Source organism: Myotis daubentonii, chromosome 8, assembly GCF_963259705.1.
Source record: "Myotis daubentonii chromosome 8, mMyoDau2.1, whole genome shotgun sequence".
Classification (NCBI taxonomy): Eukaryota; Metazoa; Chordata; class Mammalia; order Chiroptera; family Vespertilionidae; genus Myotis; species Myotis daubentonii.
This window is the reverse complement of record NC_081847.1, coordinates 29,123,121-29,135,712: the sequence shown is the minus strand read 5'-3', so window position 1 is coordinate 29,135,712 and position 12,592 is coordinate 29,123,121.

Below are 12,592 nucleotides of genomic sequence, written 5' to 3'. Positions count from 1 at the left end.
GTCACATTGGCCCTTTCCTGCAAGAGATATTCATCTGACAGAGGACAGATTAGAAGAATGCGGCCAGGGGAGGATGGGTCCGGGCCTGGGTTCCTTGGATCCACAGTGAAGTGTGCTCCTTCCCCCTCAAAGGATATGGTGGCTTGTAGTTTCTGTAAGAGATCACGTCCAAGAAAGGGGTACGGGCAAATTGGCATGACCAGAAACGAATGTGTTACCATCTTCTTTCCAATGTCCACAGTCCTCTTTGATGTCCAAGGAAAAAGGCAGTTTGTCCAGTGGCTTCCTGGACTGATGTCTTCTTAGATGTTACGGGTCCCATTGGCTCTGTCAAGACTGAATAGGCTGCTCTAGAATACACCAGGAAACTAAAAAATTATTATTCTGGGCTCTAAGCGGTTCAAGGAAAAGGAGTCCTGGCCCTATTAGTCCCCTTCCCTGAGTGTAAATCCTTCAGAGCCTGGGTTTTCCCTCAGCCTTCCGCTTTCCTTTGTTAACCTACCAGGATATTCTCTCTTCCAGTGCCCCTACTTCCTACAACAGGCATACTAATGCCTTTCTAGTTTGCTGCCCGCCTTTTCTTTCCTTTAGTCCTGTTTCTCCTCCATGGTGTCCCTATTGTTAAAGACTTTCTGGGCTACCTCTACCAGCTGTGACCAAATCATTCCTTCTACTGCCTTTTAAGCACCCCCCCCCCCACCCCCCAACAGAACACGGTGAAAAGTGTCCAAGGAGGCCTTGTCCCCGGGGGGGGCGGGGGGGGTGGGTTCTTGGGTCTGATTGGGGCGCAGGGAGGCACAAGGAGGCACAGGGAAATTTCCCTCCTCACCACCTACTCAAAATAACCCCTCAGGGGATGAGAGGCAATTACAACCCCGATGAGCAGAGGGCGTGGGAGATGGGAGCCTGATAGGCGGAGGCAGGGAGCTCGGCGCAGGTCCCCAGGTGACAGTGCAGGTGCTCCCGCCACGGGGGGGGGGGGGGGGGGGGGGGCATTTTCATCTGGCAGCCCTTTTCTCTCTGATCCTACTGGGAAAAAGTGCTTGCCTCTAGCCAGCGACAGTGGCATGGTGGGGGCCAGTGGCCCTTGTGAACTCATTTTTTCGGTTGATTTTTCTTTGTTAAATGGGATTTAAATATATAAAATAAATATCAAAAATATAAGTCTTCGTTTTACTATGGTTACAAATATCAAAAAATTTCTATATGTGACATGGCACCAGAGTTAAGTTAGGGTTTTTCAAAATGCTGACACGCCGAGCTCAAAAGGTTCGCTATCACTGTCCTAGAGAAAGGGAGGGACCCCGTTTATTAACACTAGTGGACTCCGGGAATAATTTCCAAATCAGAGTGAAGTAACACGCAGAGGGCTTCACCTTTTATAACCTTCTGGGGTCTTTGTCTTGCAGATACGGTTCCGCCCCATTTCGTGGGCTTACAGGAAGGCCCCCAGGTGTTGGGGGTCCCCAGGCCATATCCGATGATCTGTCCTGGAGCCAGTGATAATGATCTCCCCCCACCCACCCACCCAGGGCAGTGCATTGTTCACAGTTTTTATGGCCTGACACCCTTGCAAGACCAGTTTCCTCCTCAGTACATGGCTTGCTTTATGTGCTAAAAGGTCATTCTTGTTGCTCTGGCCATTGTAGGCAAGAGCTAAGCTGGAGAGTTACACTAGGAGGATGTTGAAAGTGTCCAAGGGGGAAGTGATGATGCTGGCTTGAGAGTAATGATAGTACATGTGGAGACAAGTGTGGACGAAAGGGGACACATGCTAACCTGACAAGCTCAGGAGACCTAAACTTAGTAACCACAAAGGATGGTCTGAAATTAAATTTTAACTAAAAACAGTTATGGTGGATAGTTATATCCTAGGCGGGTATCTTCACTGACAAGGTCATTGTTATGCCCAGATTTCAGGATCCCCAAAAGACCACCAGGGAGCGCCGAGTCCGATGCAAAAGCAGAGAGACTTTATTCAAGCTAGCTTGAGCTCCCCCCGCACTTGCCCACGCAGTGGCAAGCGGCAGAGAGAGAGCTAGCTCTGTGGGAAGAGGGGTTTAATAGGGAGGTTGGAGTAAGGGGAGGAGAGATGACTGTGGGCCCTGCCGATTGGCCAGGTGCAAGTCGGGGTCTTGTTACACAGGATGTGGTTGTGTCTATGGCGCGCACTTCCCTTGATCGTCATTGGTTAGTTTAAAGAGCAGAGGCTTGGGCTTCCGGGAATAAGCTCCTTGCCGAGCACATGGCTGATGGCTGCTGCCTAAATATGGAGGATCCGGGGCAAGATGGAGGGCGTAGCCCTCGCCCTCTCAGTCATCCTTTACCTTAACTGAGCCTATGTGTCTTTTTGCATCTATAACATACCCTTGAAATGTCTGGGTAACTTGTAACTTCCCTTTTTCTGGACCCATTAGGGGCACAACCTAATGTGCCTGGGTGCCAAGACAGATACCACAAATTCCTTCACTGTTATCATGTTAATTGTTCCTGCACCCACTAAGTATGTGTCTATCCTTTAACTTTTTATCCAATCCCAAGAGTCCCGCTTTGCTTTCTCCCACCTCTCTTGTCTATCGCTAATGGATTTCATGTAACCCACCTACGTCCCTTCCTTTGATTGCAATGATGTACAAATATCGATGTAACCCGCCATTCTCCAGAGTATTATCTCAATCCATTGAGGTTCTGCTTCCTGGCAATTGTCAACAGTTTGGCTCAAATAAACTCACAAAAATTCTTTACAGGTTTGAATGTTTTTATGTAACACAGTATGCACATTTGAAATATGTTTCAAAGTAGAATCCACAGGATTTGGTAATAGGTATGGAGGGCTAAATAATGGGACCAAAGATAACCATATCTTAATCCCTGGAACTTGCAAATGTTATTTTATCTAGCAAAAGGAATTTTGCCTATGTGATTAAGGTAAAGATTTTGAGATAGGGAGATTATCCTAGATTATCCAGCTGATGTAATCCTGAGTGTCAGAGAGAGATTTTTAAACCGCAGAGAAGGTCATGTGGAGACTGAAGGAAGAGGCTACACTGCTGACTTTGAAAACAGAGCAGGGACAAGGAATGCACCATTAGAAACTGGAAAAGGCATGGGAAAGGCAACTCTATTGGAATTTGGCACTGCTGACGCTTTGATTTTCGCTCCGTGAAAGTGATTTCAAAATCTCAAATCAAGCCCTAACCGGTTTGACTCAATGGATAGAGCGTCGGCCTGCAGACTCAAGAGTCCCAGGTTCGATTCTGGTCAAGGGTATGTACCTTGGTTGCAGGCACATACCCAGTAGGGAGTGTGCAGGAGGCAGCTGATTGATGTTTCTAACTCTCTATCCCTCTCCCTTCCTCTCTGTAAGAAATCAATAAAATATATATTTTTTAAAAAATCTCAAATCAAGAACTCTAAGAATAGCGGTAGCCAGTTTGGCTGTGGATAGAGACTCGGCCTGTGGACTGAAGGATCCTGGGTTTGATTCCGGTCAAGGGAATGTACCTTGGTTGCAGGCTGGATCCCTGTGAGGAGGCAACCAATCAATGTGTCTCTCACATTGATGTTTCTCTCTCTGTCTCTCCCCTTCTCTTCCACTCTCTCTAAAAATCAATGGAAAAATATCCTCCAGTGAGGATTAAAAAAACACACAAAACAAAACTCTTAAGAGGATAAATGTTTACTCTTGTTTTAATTGTGGCAAAACATACATAACATAATATTTAACCATTCATTAAGTTGGCAATTTAGTTGTATTAAATACATTCACAATATTTGTAAAAATCATCATTATCAATTCCTAAAATATTTCCATCATCTGCAAAAAAACTCTGTACCCCATAAATAATAACTCCCCCCCCCCCCCACTTCCCACCATCAACTCCTGGTAACCTCTATTCTACATTCTGTCTCTATTTTTGTCTACTGTACTTTTTAAGAGTGGAATCACATGAGATTTGTCCATCTGTGTCTGGCATACTTCATTAAGCATAATGTATTCAAGGTTCATCAAATATCATTTCATTCCTTCTTATGGCTGAATAATATTGTATGCTGTTTTAATTGTATGTGACCAAATTTGTGGTAATTTGTTACAGCAACCATAGGAAACTAATACACAAGGGAAGAGAGAAAAGAAGATATTAAGGATATCCTGAGGCGCTTGGGCCTGAGAACTGGGTGGATTGAGAGGCCATTTACTGGGGTAGAAAAGTCTAAGAAAGCAACAGATTTGGGGTAGGAACATCACAGGCTCTGCTTTGGCCATTTTAAGTATCGGTGTCTTTAAGCCTCCAAAGGAGATGTTGAGGAGACAACTGGATATGTAACTCTGGAATTCTGGGGAGAGGTCAGAGCTCGAGAGCTACGTTTGGAGGCATCACCGTGTAGATGGTGCTTAAAACCAATAGATTGGTTGAGGACACTTAGGGAAAGTGTGTAGAGAGAGAAGAGAAGGGGCCGAAATCAACATTTGAAGGTGGAGCAGAGGAGGAGGAATCAGCCTGGGTATAGCGGTTCTCAACCTGTGGGTCGCAAACCCTTTCACAGGGGTCGCCTAAGACCATTGGAAAGCACATATATAATTACATATTGTCTTTGTGATTAATCACTATGCTTTAATTATGTTCAATTTGTAACAATGAAATGGGGGGTCACCACAACATGAGGAACTGTATTAAAGGGTCGCGGCATTAGGAAGGTTGAGAACCACTGGAGGAGGCTGAGAAGGAGCAGCCAGGGAGGTGGGAGAAAACTCAGGAAAGTCTGGAGTCATGAAAGTTGAGAAGTTGAGAGAGAATGGTATTTCACTGAGGAAGGCACAGGTTTCCAGAGGCTAAATAATGGAGGGTATTTATGACCTGGACAAGAGTAGGGCCTAGTGATGGGTCGGGACAGAACCAGAAAGGAGTGAGTTAAGGACTCGAGAAAGTGTGTCTTATAGCTTCTTAACTCTTTGAAGAAGTTTTACTATAACAGTGGTTATAACCTTCCCAATGCTGCGACCCTTTAATACAATTCCTCATGTTGTGGTGACCCCCAACCATAAAATTATTTTCGTTGCTACTTCATAACTGTAATTTTGCTACTGTTATGAATCGTAATGTAAATATCTGACATGCAGGATGTATTTTCATCGTGACCCACAGGTTGAGAACTGCTGTATTATAAGAAGGAGCAGAAAAATGGGGTAAGGCAGTTTAAAACCTTTTTAAGGTGGGAGATATTGCTGTAGTTATCGATGTAGTTATCATGTGGCTCAAAACTTAGTGGCTTAAAGCAACAGTCATTAGATTCTATTAATTTTGTGGGTCAGGAATTTGGTCAGAGCTGGGCTGAATGCTTCTCTTGTTCCATATAGCATTGACTGGAGACAATGGCAGTAACCAGCCATGGAATGGGCTAGTTTAAGTGTTCTAGATGACTTCACCCAGTGGTCTGGCACCTCGGGGGAGGATGGTTAAAAGGCTGGGCTCCCTTGGGATGCTTAACTGGAGTGCCTACTTGTGGGCTCTCTGGCATGGTGGCCTCAGGGTAATTGAAGGTCTTGTATGGTAGGCTCGGGGTTCCAAAAGGGAGTGTCCCATGAACAAGACAAAGGCTACCCAGTCTTTTTTGACGTAATGTAGAAGTCACATAGTATCGCTTCTGCTGTGCTCTCTTGGTCAATCCAGCCACAGGCCCGCCTAGCTCGAAAGGGAAGGCAGTCCAAGAATTTGCAGCTATGTTTTCAAACACTCACAGACAGAGAGCATGTGTGCAGGCTGGGTGAGAATGCACCAGGCGATGGGAGAGAGGTGAATGATGCAGAAGCGAGAAGAAACTGCAGGAACAAAGTCCTTTGGAGGCCCGAGGGGACAGTACGCAGAAGGCTGGAGATGGGGCATTTTTTCCACTGGGCAGGAGGAAAGAAAGACATTGTGAGGACAGATGCGGAGTGAAAAGATCAGGCTGTTCCCGTCTGCTGACTTCCCGCTGCTCAATAATGTATAGGTGAGCTCGTCAGCTGAGGGCAGGTGCTGAGGAGAGTTGAGAAGAAAAGCAGGTACAACAGAGTGATTTCAGAGACCTGGAATGTTAAGTATTTTTTTTGAAAAGTGAATTTTAGCCCGGCCAGCATGGTTCAGTGGTTGAGCGTTGACTTATGAACCAGGAGGTTGCATTTTGATTGCAGGTCAGGGCACATGCCTGGGTTATGAGCTAGATCCCCAGTGTGGGGCGTGCAGAGGCAGCTGCAATGATTCTCTCTAATCATTGATGTTTCTATCTCTCTCTCCCTTTCCCTTCCTCTCTGAAATCAAATTTTTAAAAAAGAAAAATTTTAACAGTATGGCTTTCTGTCATTACTGAAAATAACATAGATTATGAGTACATGATTATTAATCCTTAGTAATATATGAATAACAAATTACTTTATTGATGATTATTAATTCATAGTATTTATGGAACCTATAAGAGATACTCCAAATTCTAGGACATTGCTAACCAATTTTTGTTTACCATGCTCCTTTTATGTTATATTTCCAGTTTATTTCTGGAGGAACTAGGATTAGTTTCACAAAGTAAGTCTGAGGAAGAATCCAAGATAAGAACTCTGAGACCATTTCCTTTTTTCTTTTTAAGTTTTTTTTTTTTTTTAATTGATTTCAGAGAGGAAGGTAGAGGGAGAGAGAGATAGAAACATCAGTGATGAGAGAGAATCACTGATTGGCTCCCTCCTGCATGGCCCCCACTGGAGACTCAGCCTGCAACCCAGGCATGTGCCCCTGACCGAAATCGAACCTGGGACCTTTCAGTCCACAGGCCAACACTCTATCCACTGAGCCAAACCGGCTAGGGCGAGTCCATTTCCTTTTTTAGGAGTATTGAGAACATGAAAAATACCTGCATATTTTTCTTGAGAGGACATCTGAATCACCAACTCCTGAAAGTAATTTACAAAAAATTATCTGGCAAGAGTGGGTGTTGAGCAAAGTTCCTTGGTAGGTGATCTCCTTTTGCAAACTAAGCTTTTAGTGTTGAAAATATGCTTGTAATTCTTGTTCTGAAATTATTTATCAGAAGGAGTTTATGATTCACACATACACATACACAGAAAACAGTCAGCAGGATTAGTTATTTATGAAATCATTTACCACAAGATTTTATTTATCACATTCTCATAACTCACTGTATTTAGCCTTGGGTATTTCAAAAGAATTGAATCCCCATGAAAGTAATGAAGATTTAACAGTAAGGATATGCAAAATAAAGTGAATCAGCCTTTGCTAAGAATTTCCTAAGGGGAGTTCTGAGGATGTTTTGAGCAGCACCATTGTAAAGGCCTACACATGCTTCATAGAATCACATCATGTCAGAAGCAATTGCTGATGTATTTCCAGGCATCGCATCCACATTCAAGGCAGAAAGAATGCAGAAGGGGGAAAGCGAAACATATCCTTTTTACCAGGATAGAAAAATCTTCCCCAGAAATCTTCATAGCCTACTTCCCCTTAGGCCTCATTGGTCAAAACTGGGTCATATGGCCACCCTTACCTGCAAAGGAAGTGGGATGCTGGGGAATAGGATCGTCATGATTGGTGTAAACCATTAATGAGACATCACTGGGGCCCAAATCAAGTTCTGTTAGCAAGGAAGAAGGGGCGTGGTTTGGGTAGGTAAATAATTCTGTTAGCCACAATCCCCAAGTCTGCTGATTCTAGTTATGAGACAGCCCTCCAATTGCCCTGCCTCTCTATCCACTGGCTTAGCTCCAGTCCTCAAGTCTTTTAACTCAGTTGCCACAGCAACCTCTAATCTGACTCTCTAACTTCCAGTGTGGCCTCCCTTCATCTATCCTCCATCAGCTGCCAGACTTATATTTCTAAAATGCACATCTGATCATGGGACCTCATGGCTCTCTCTCTACTAATGGCCCCTTTGCCAAGCTTGACCTAATTCCCACCCTTCTCCCCACTTGGCAAACTCTTACATACCCTTCAAGGCCAAACCTAAATGTCTCCTCCTTTGGGAAATCTTTCCTAAAGATTTCCTAATTCCAACAAAATCACTTTTTCTTTTTTGGTTGTTGTTCTCATATTTCTCTTTTAATATATCAAGAATAATACTGCCCGGCCTGCATGGCTCAGTGGTTAAGCATTGACCTATGAGCCAGGAGGTCACTGGTCAGGGCAGATGCCCAGGTTTCAGGCTTGATCCCCAGTAGGGGGCATGCAGGAGACAGATGATCAATGATTCTCTCTCATCATTGACGTTTTTCTCTCTCCCTTTCTCTTCCTCTCTGAAATCAATAAAAAATATATTTTAAAAAGAATAATACTTATTGTACAGCACTATAGAGTTATTTGCTTCAATGTCTGTCTCTTGTTTGATTAAAAGGTCTGTTCGATATATTATCCTTAGCAGCTAACATAATGCCTGGCACATAGCAAGTGCTTATGACTGAGGGCGTGCTTGTCTCCCAATATCTATTCTCGCCTTTTATTTTTAAAAAAATTATTTTATTGATTTTTTACAGAGAGGAAGGAAGAGGGAGAGAGACAGAGAGTTCGAAACATCGATTCAGCTGCTTCCTGCACACTCCCTACTGGGGAGGTGCTCGCAACCAAGATACATGCCCTTGACCGGAATTGAACCTGGGACCCTTCAATCCACAGGCCGATGCTCTATCCACTGAGCCAAACCGGTTAGGGCTATTCTCACCTTCTGTATCACTAAAAGAACCTTGGTTTTTAGTTGAGCCCATGGCTACTTTGAATGAAGACCAAATATTTCAACCTCCCTTGTAGTTAATTGAAGCCATGTGACATAACGCCTGGAGCTAAAGCAGCCATGTTGGACCATGAGTTGACTTGTGAGTAGAAATCGTGCATGGTGGAGTGAAAAATAAAAGGATATGGGTTCCTGACATTATATATGCATATGCCTTATTGGCATAAGCTTGTCTTAGGAGTTTTGAGTGTAATAAAGAAAAACCTCTCTTGTTTGAGCCTCTATTATTTTTGATTTTCTCTCTTGTAGCTAAGCAATTCTAATTGATAGAAATCTCTATAGGTATATATTTAATTTATATAACATACTTAAGTTATATAAATTACATAATATGCAATATAAATTAGATATATTTATATAATATAAATTGTATAGATTATGTAATAGAAAAAAATATAATATATAATATATATGCAAGTATGGTTGAACTATAATTCGCTGAACCCTAGCATGGCTTTACAACTGTAGGTCATAGGCTGCATTAAGTCCTAATATATATTATATTTATATGCATATGCACATATGTTTAAATATGTGACTACTAGGCAGGGCATGCCTCACAAATCCCTGTGCTCTTATGTCTGACCAACTGTGCCCACGTACATCACCTACTCCTGGATGCATTTGTGTTTGCAGCCCCTTATCCTAGAGTGAACTTCGCTTAGGTTATAAGCAATGGATTATTTAACAACTTCTTGCCAAGTGTTTGGCTGTCCATTTGCTCTCCCGACGTCTACCTGATCCAAAGGACCACTTATGAAGGGAGAAAAAGGTCAGAATAAGAACATTTCACTCAGCGTCTAAAAAAAGAGCTTAGTCCATGAGGAAAAGTCACCTCTCTCTGGTGAAATCAACATTAATCATTTATATGCAATAGCAAGACTAGGCCAACCAGTTATGGGGTGAATGGGGTTGTCTCTGGCCACAGTCTGGTGTCTGCTCTGTTGGGCAGAAGGCAGAATTCTTTCCTCCCCTCCTGAACTCCACCTCTGACCCAGATTTGCACTCAAATGTCATATTTAGACAAGTGGGCCAGCAGTTGGAATCTCAAGATTTTTGTAGTAGAAATTTTTACTCCTTTGGCCTTTGAAATCTGGTATAATATAATTGAAGGCAAAATGTCTATGGTAGTCCTTACCCAAATATGTTCTTGAGCTCTTAGCTCAAGAGCCCTTGTCATTCATGTGGCACTATCAAGAGTGGTGCTAAAGAGCATAGCTCAGGTCAGAAGGTCTAAGTTCAAATCCTTGCTCCCCACATTCTAGTTGGGTGACCTTGACAAGTTGTTGACTTTTCTGTACACAATTCCGGTGTGTGCTAAAGCTGGCTTGTCCCTGTCAAGCCAGGGCTTGTCCCAGTCAAGCTGGGTGTTTTTAACCTCTTTCCAGTTCTGTATTCACTGATGTCATGTTGATGTCTTGGCTGTGGTGGGAGTATTTACAACAGGGAAATTGGCAAATTGGTGCTCCCTTCCACCAATCTATATATATAAAAGCCTAAGCGACCGAACAACTGGAACAACCGGAATGACTGGTTGACCAGTCGCTATGATGTGCACTGACCATCGGGAGGCAGACGCTCAATGCAGAAGCTGCCCCCTGGTGGTCAGTGCGCTCCCACAGCCAACCTCTTGCGGCCCCCAGCTGGCACCCCTGATTGGCCCCAATGGGGGGGCCGGCTGCCAACTTCCCATGGCCCCTTCCTCCCCCACTTGCTGGCCAACCTCCTGGTGTCCCTCCTCCCAACTGGCTGGCCCCCAATAGGCCTCAATTGCCAGCCAGGCCGAGGGACCCCACCCATGCATGAATTCGTACACCGGGCCTCTAGTAGCATTATGAAACATTAACCAGCACACCACTGCACTTTCTTAATTTGTACAATGGTGCTGATGATACCTACCTCACCCCCAGTTGAGTCGAGAGAACTCATGGCAAGTACAAGTGATAGGCCTTCACACATGTTAGCATTCTAATTCTTTTAGCTATGTAACATTAGCTCTATTATTGTAATTCTGCTCTTTGGGGAGGCAGAAGGCTGATTTCACTTGCTCTAACATTGGTTGGCATGGTCATTTAACCTCTTAGTATCATTTTTGTCCCTGGGGCATATTTGAGTGCTTGGCAAGCCGTCAATCTGCCCCAAAATCAAAGTTATAGAACTCTGTGGCCTGAAATAGATAGTGGTGCCGAGTTGGTAGCATGGTGGCAGATTTGGAAGAAAAGCACATGAATGGTGCAAAGACCCTGGATTGTTACATTAGAGTGGATGGAAGATGTACCTGATTGTGGGGGCAAACGGACCATAATCAAAGAATGTTGGAGTACAAAGGGCTACAAGAAACCATACAACCCAAACCCTTGCTTTGCAGATGAGGAGACACATACTCTCAAACTGGAGCTTGGATTTTCCTCTTGTGTTGTTTCAATTTCTTTTTGACCAGACTAATGTGCTTAGTTTTGGGCTATGGTGAAAACATGATTAGTTTTAGAATCCGTAAGAGAATTTACTAGATTGGATTAGAAAAACAAGCAAGAAAATATCTTAAAATGGGGATGTAATTGGTTGTAGCCACTATGGAAAACAGTAAAGTGGTTCTTCAAAAAATTAAAGATAGAGCTACCAAATGATTCAGAAATTCCACTTCTGGATATTTATAGAAGGAAATGAAACAATTACCTTGAAGAGGTATCTGCACCCCGTTTTCATTGCATCATCATTCACTATGGCCAAGACATGCAACCAACCTAAGTGTTCATCAATGGATGAATAGATAAAGAAAACATGGTACACATTACAATGTAATATTATTTAGCTATAAAAAGAAGGAAACCTTGCCATTTGAGACAACATGGATGGACCTTGAGGGTGTTATACTAAGTGAAATAGGACAGACAGAAAAGGACAAATACTCTATAATTCACTTACATGTGGGATCTTAAAAAACCAAATTCATAGAAATGGAGAACAAACTATGCTTGACAAAATGAGGGCATCGGATGGGGAAAATGGGTGAAGGTGGGGAAAAAATAAACCAGAAAGTCATGGTTCAATTCCCGGTCAGGGCACATGCCCGGGTTGTGGGCTCAATCCCCAGTGTGGGTCATGCAGGAGGCAGTGATCAATGATTCTCTCTCATCATTGATGTTTCTATCTCTCTCTCCCTCTCCCTTCCTCTCTAAAATCAATAAAAATATATATTTTTAAAGAATTATAAACTGTAATACAAATGTAAAGTATTTTTATTTTGAATGATAACATAGAAGTATTTTTGTAGTTGTTTTCTACATGTTATCATGTAGAAATATGATAGTTTGCCGAAACCGGTTTGGCTCAGTGGATAGAGCGTCGGCCTGCGGACTGAGGGGTCCCGGGTTCGATTCCGGTCAAGGGCATGTACCTGGGTTGCGGGCACATCCCCAGTGGGAGATGTGCAGGAGGCAGCTGATCGATGTTTCTCTCTCATCGATGTTTCTAACTTTCTATCTCTCTCCCTTCCTCTCTGTGAAAAATCAATAAAATATATTTAAAAAAAAAAGAAATATGATAGTTTGTGTGATAGTTGGATTATTGTTCAGCAAATACTTGCACCCCTCCCACTGTGAGTAGTGTATATTCCTGCCCCACTGATGTGGTCTTGGCCATAGGACTCCCTTTGGCCAATGGGATACTAGTGGGTATGATGTGAGCAGAGGCCTCCAATGTGCTAATACAATTTGGCTGGCCTCTTGCACTCCTGCCATCTACTGTGAAAACAGGGCCCCCAGGTAACACATGGGCACAGAAGAAGACACATGCAGCAGATTTGAACCTGGGCATGTGCCCT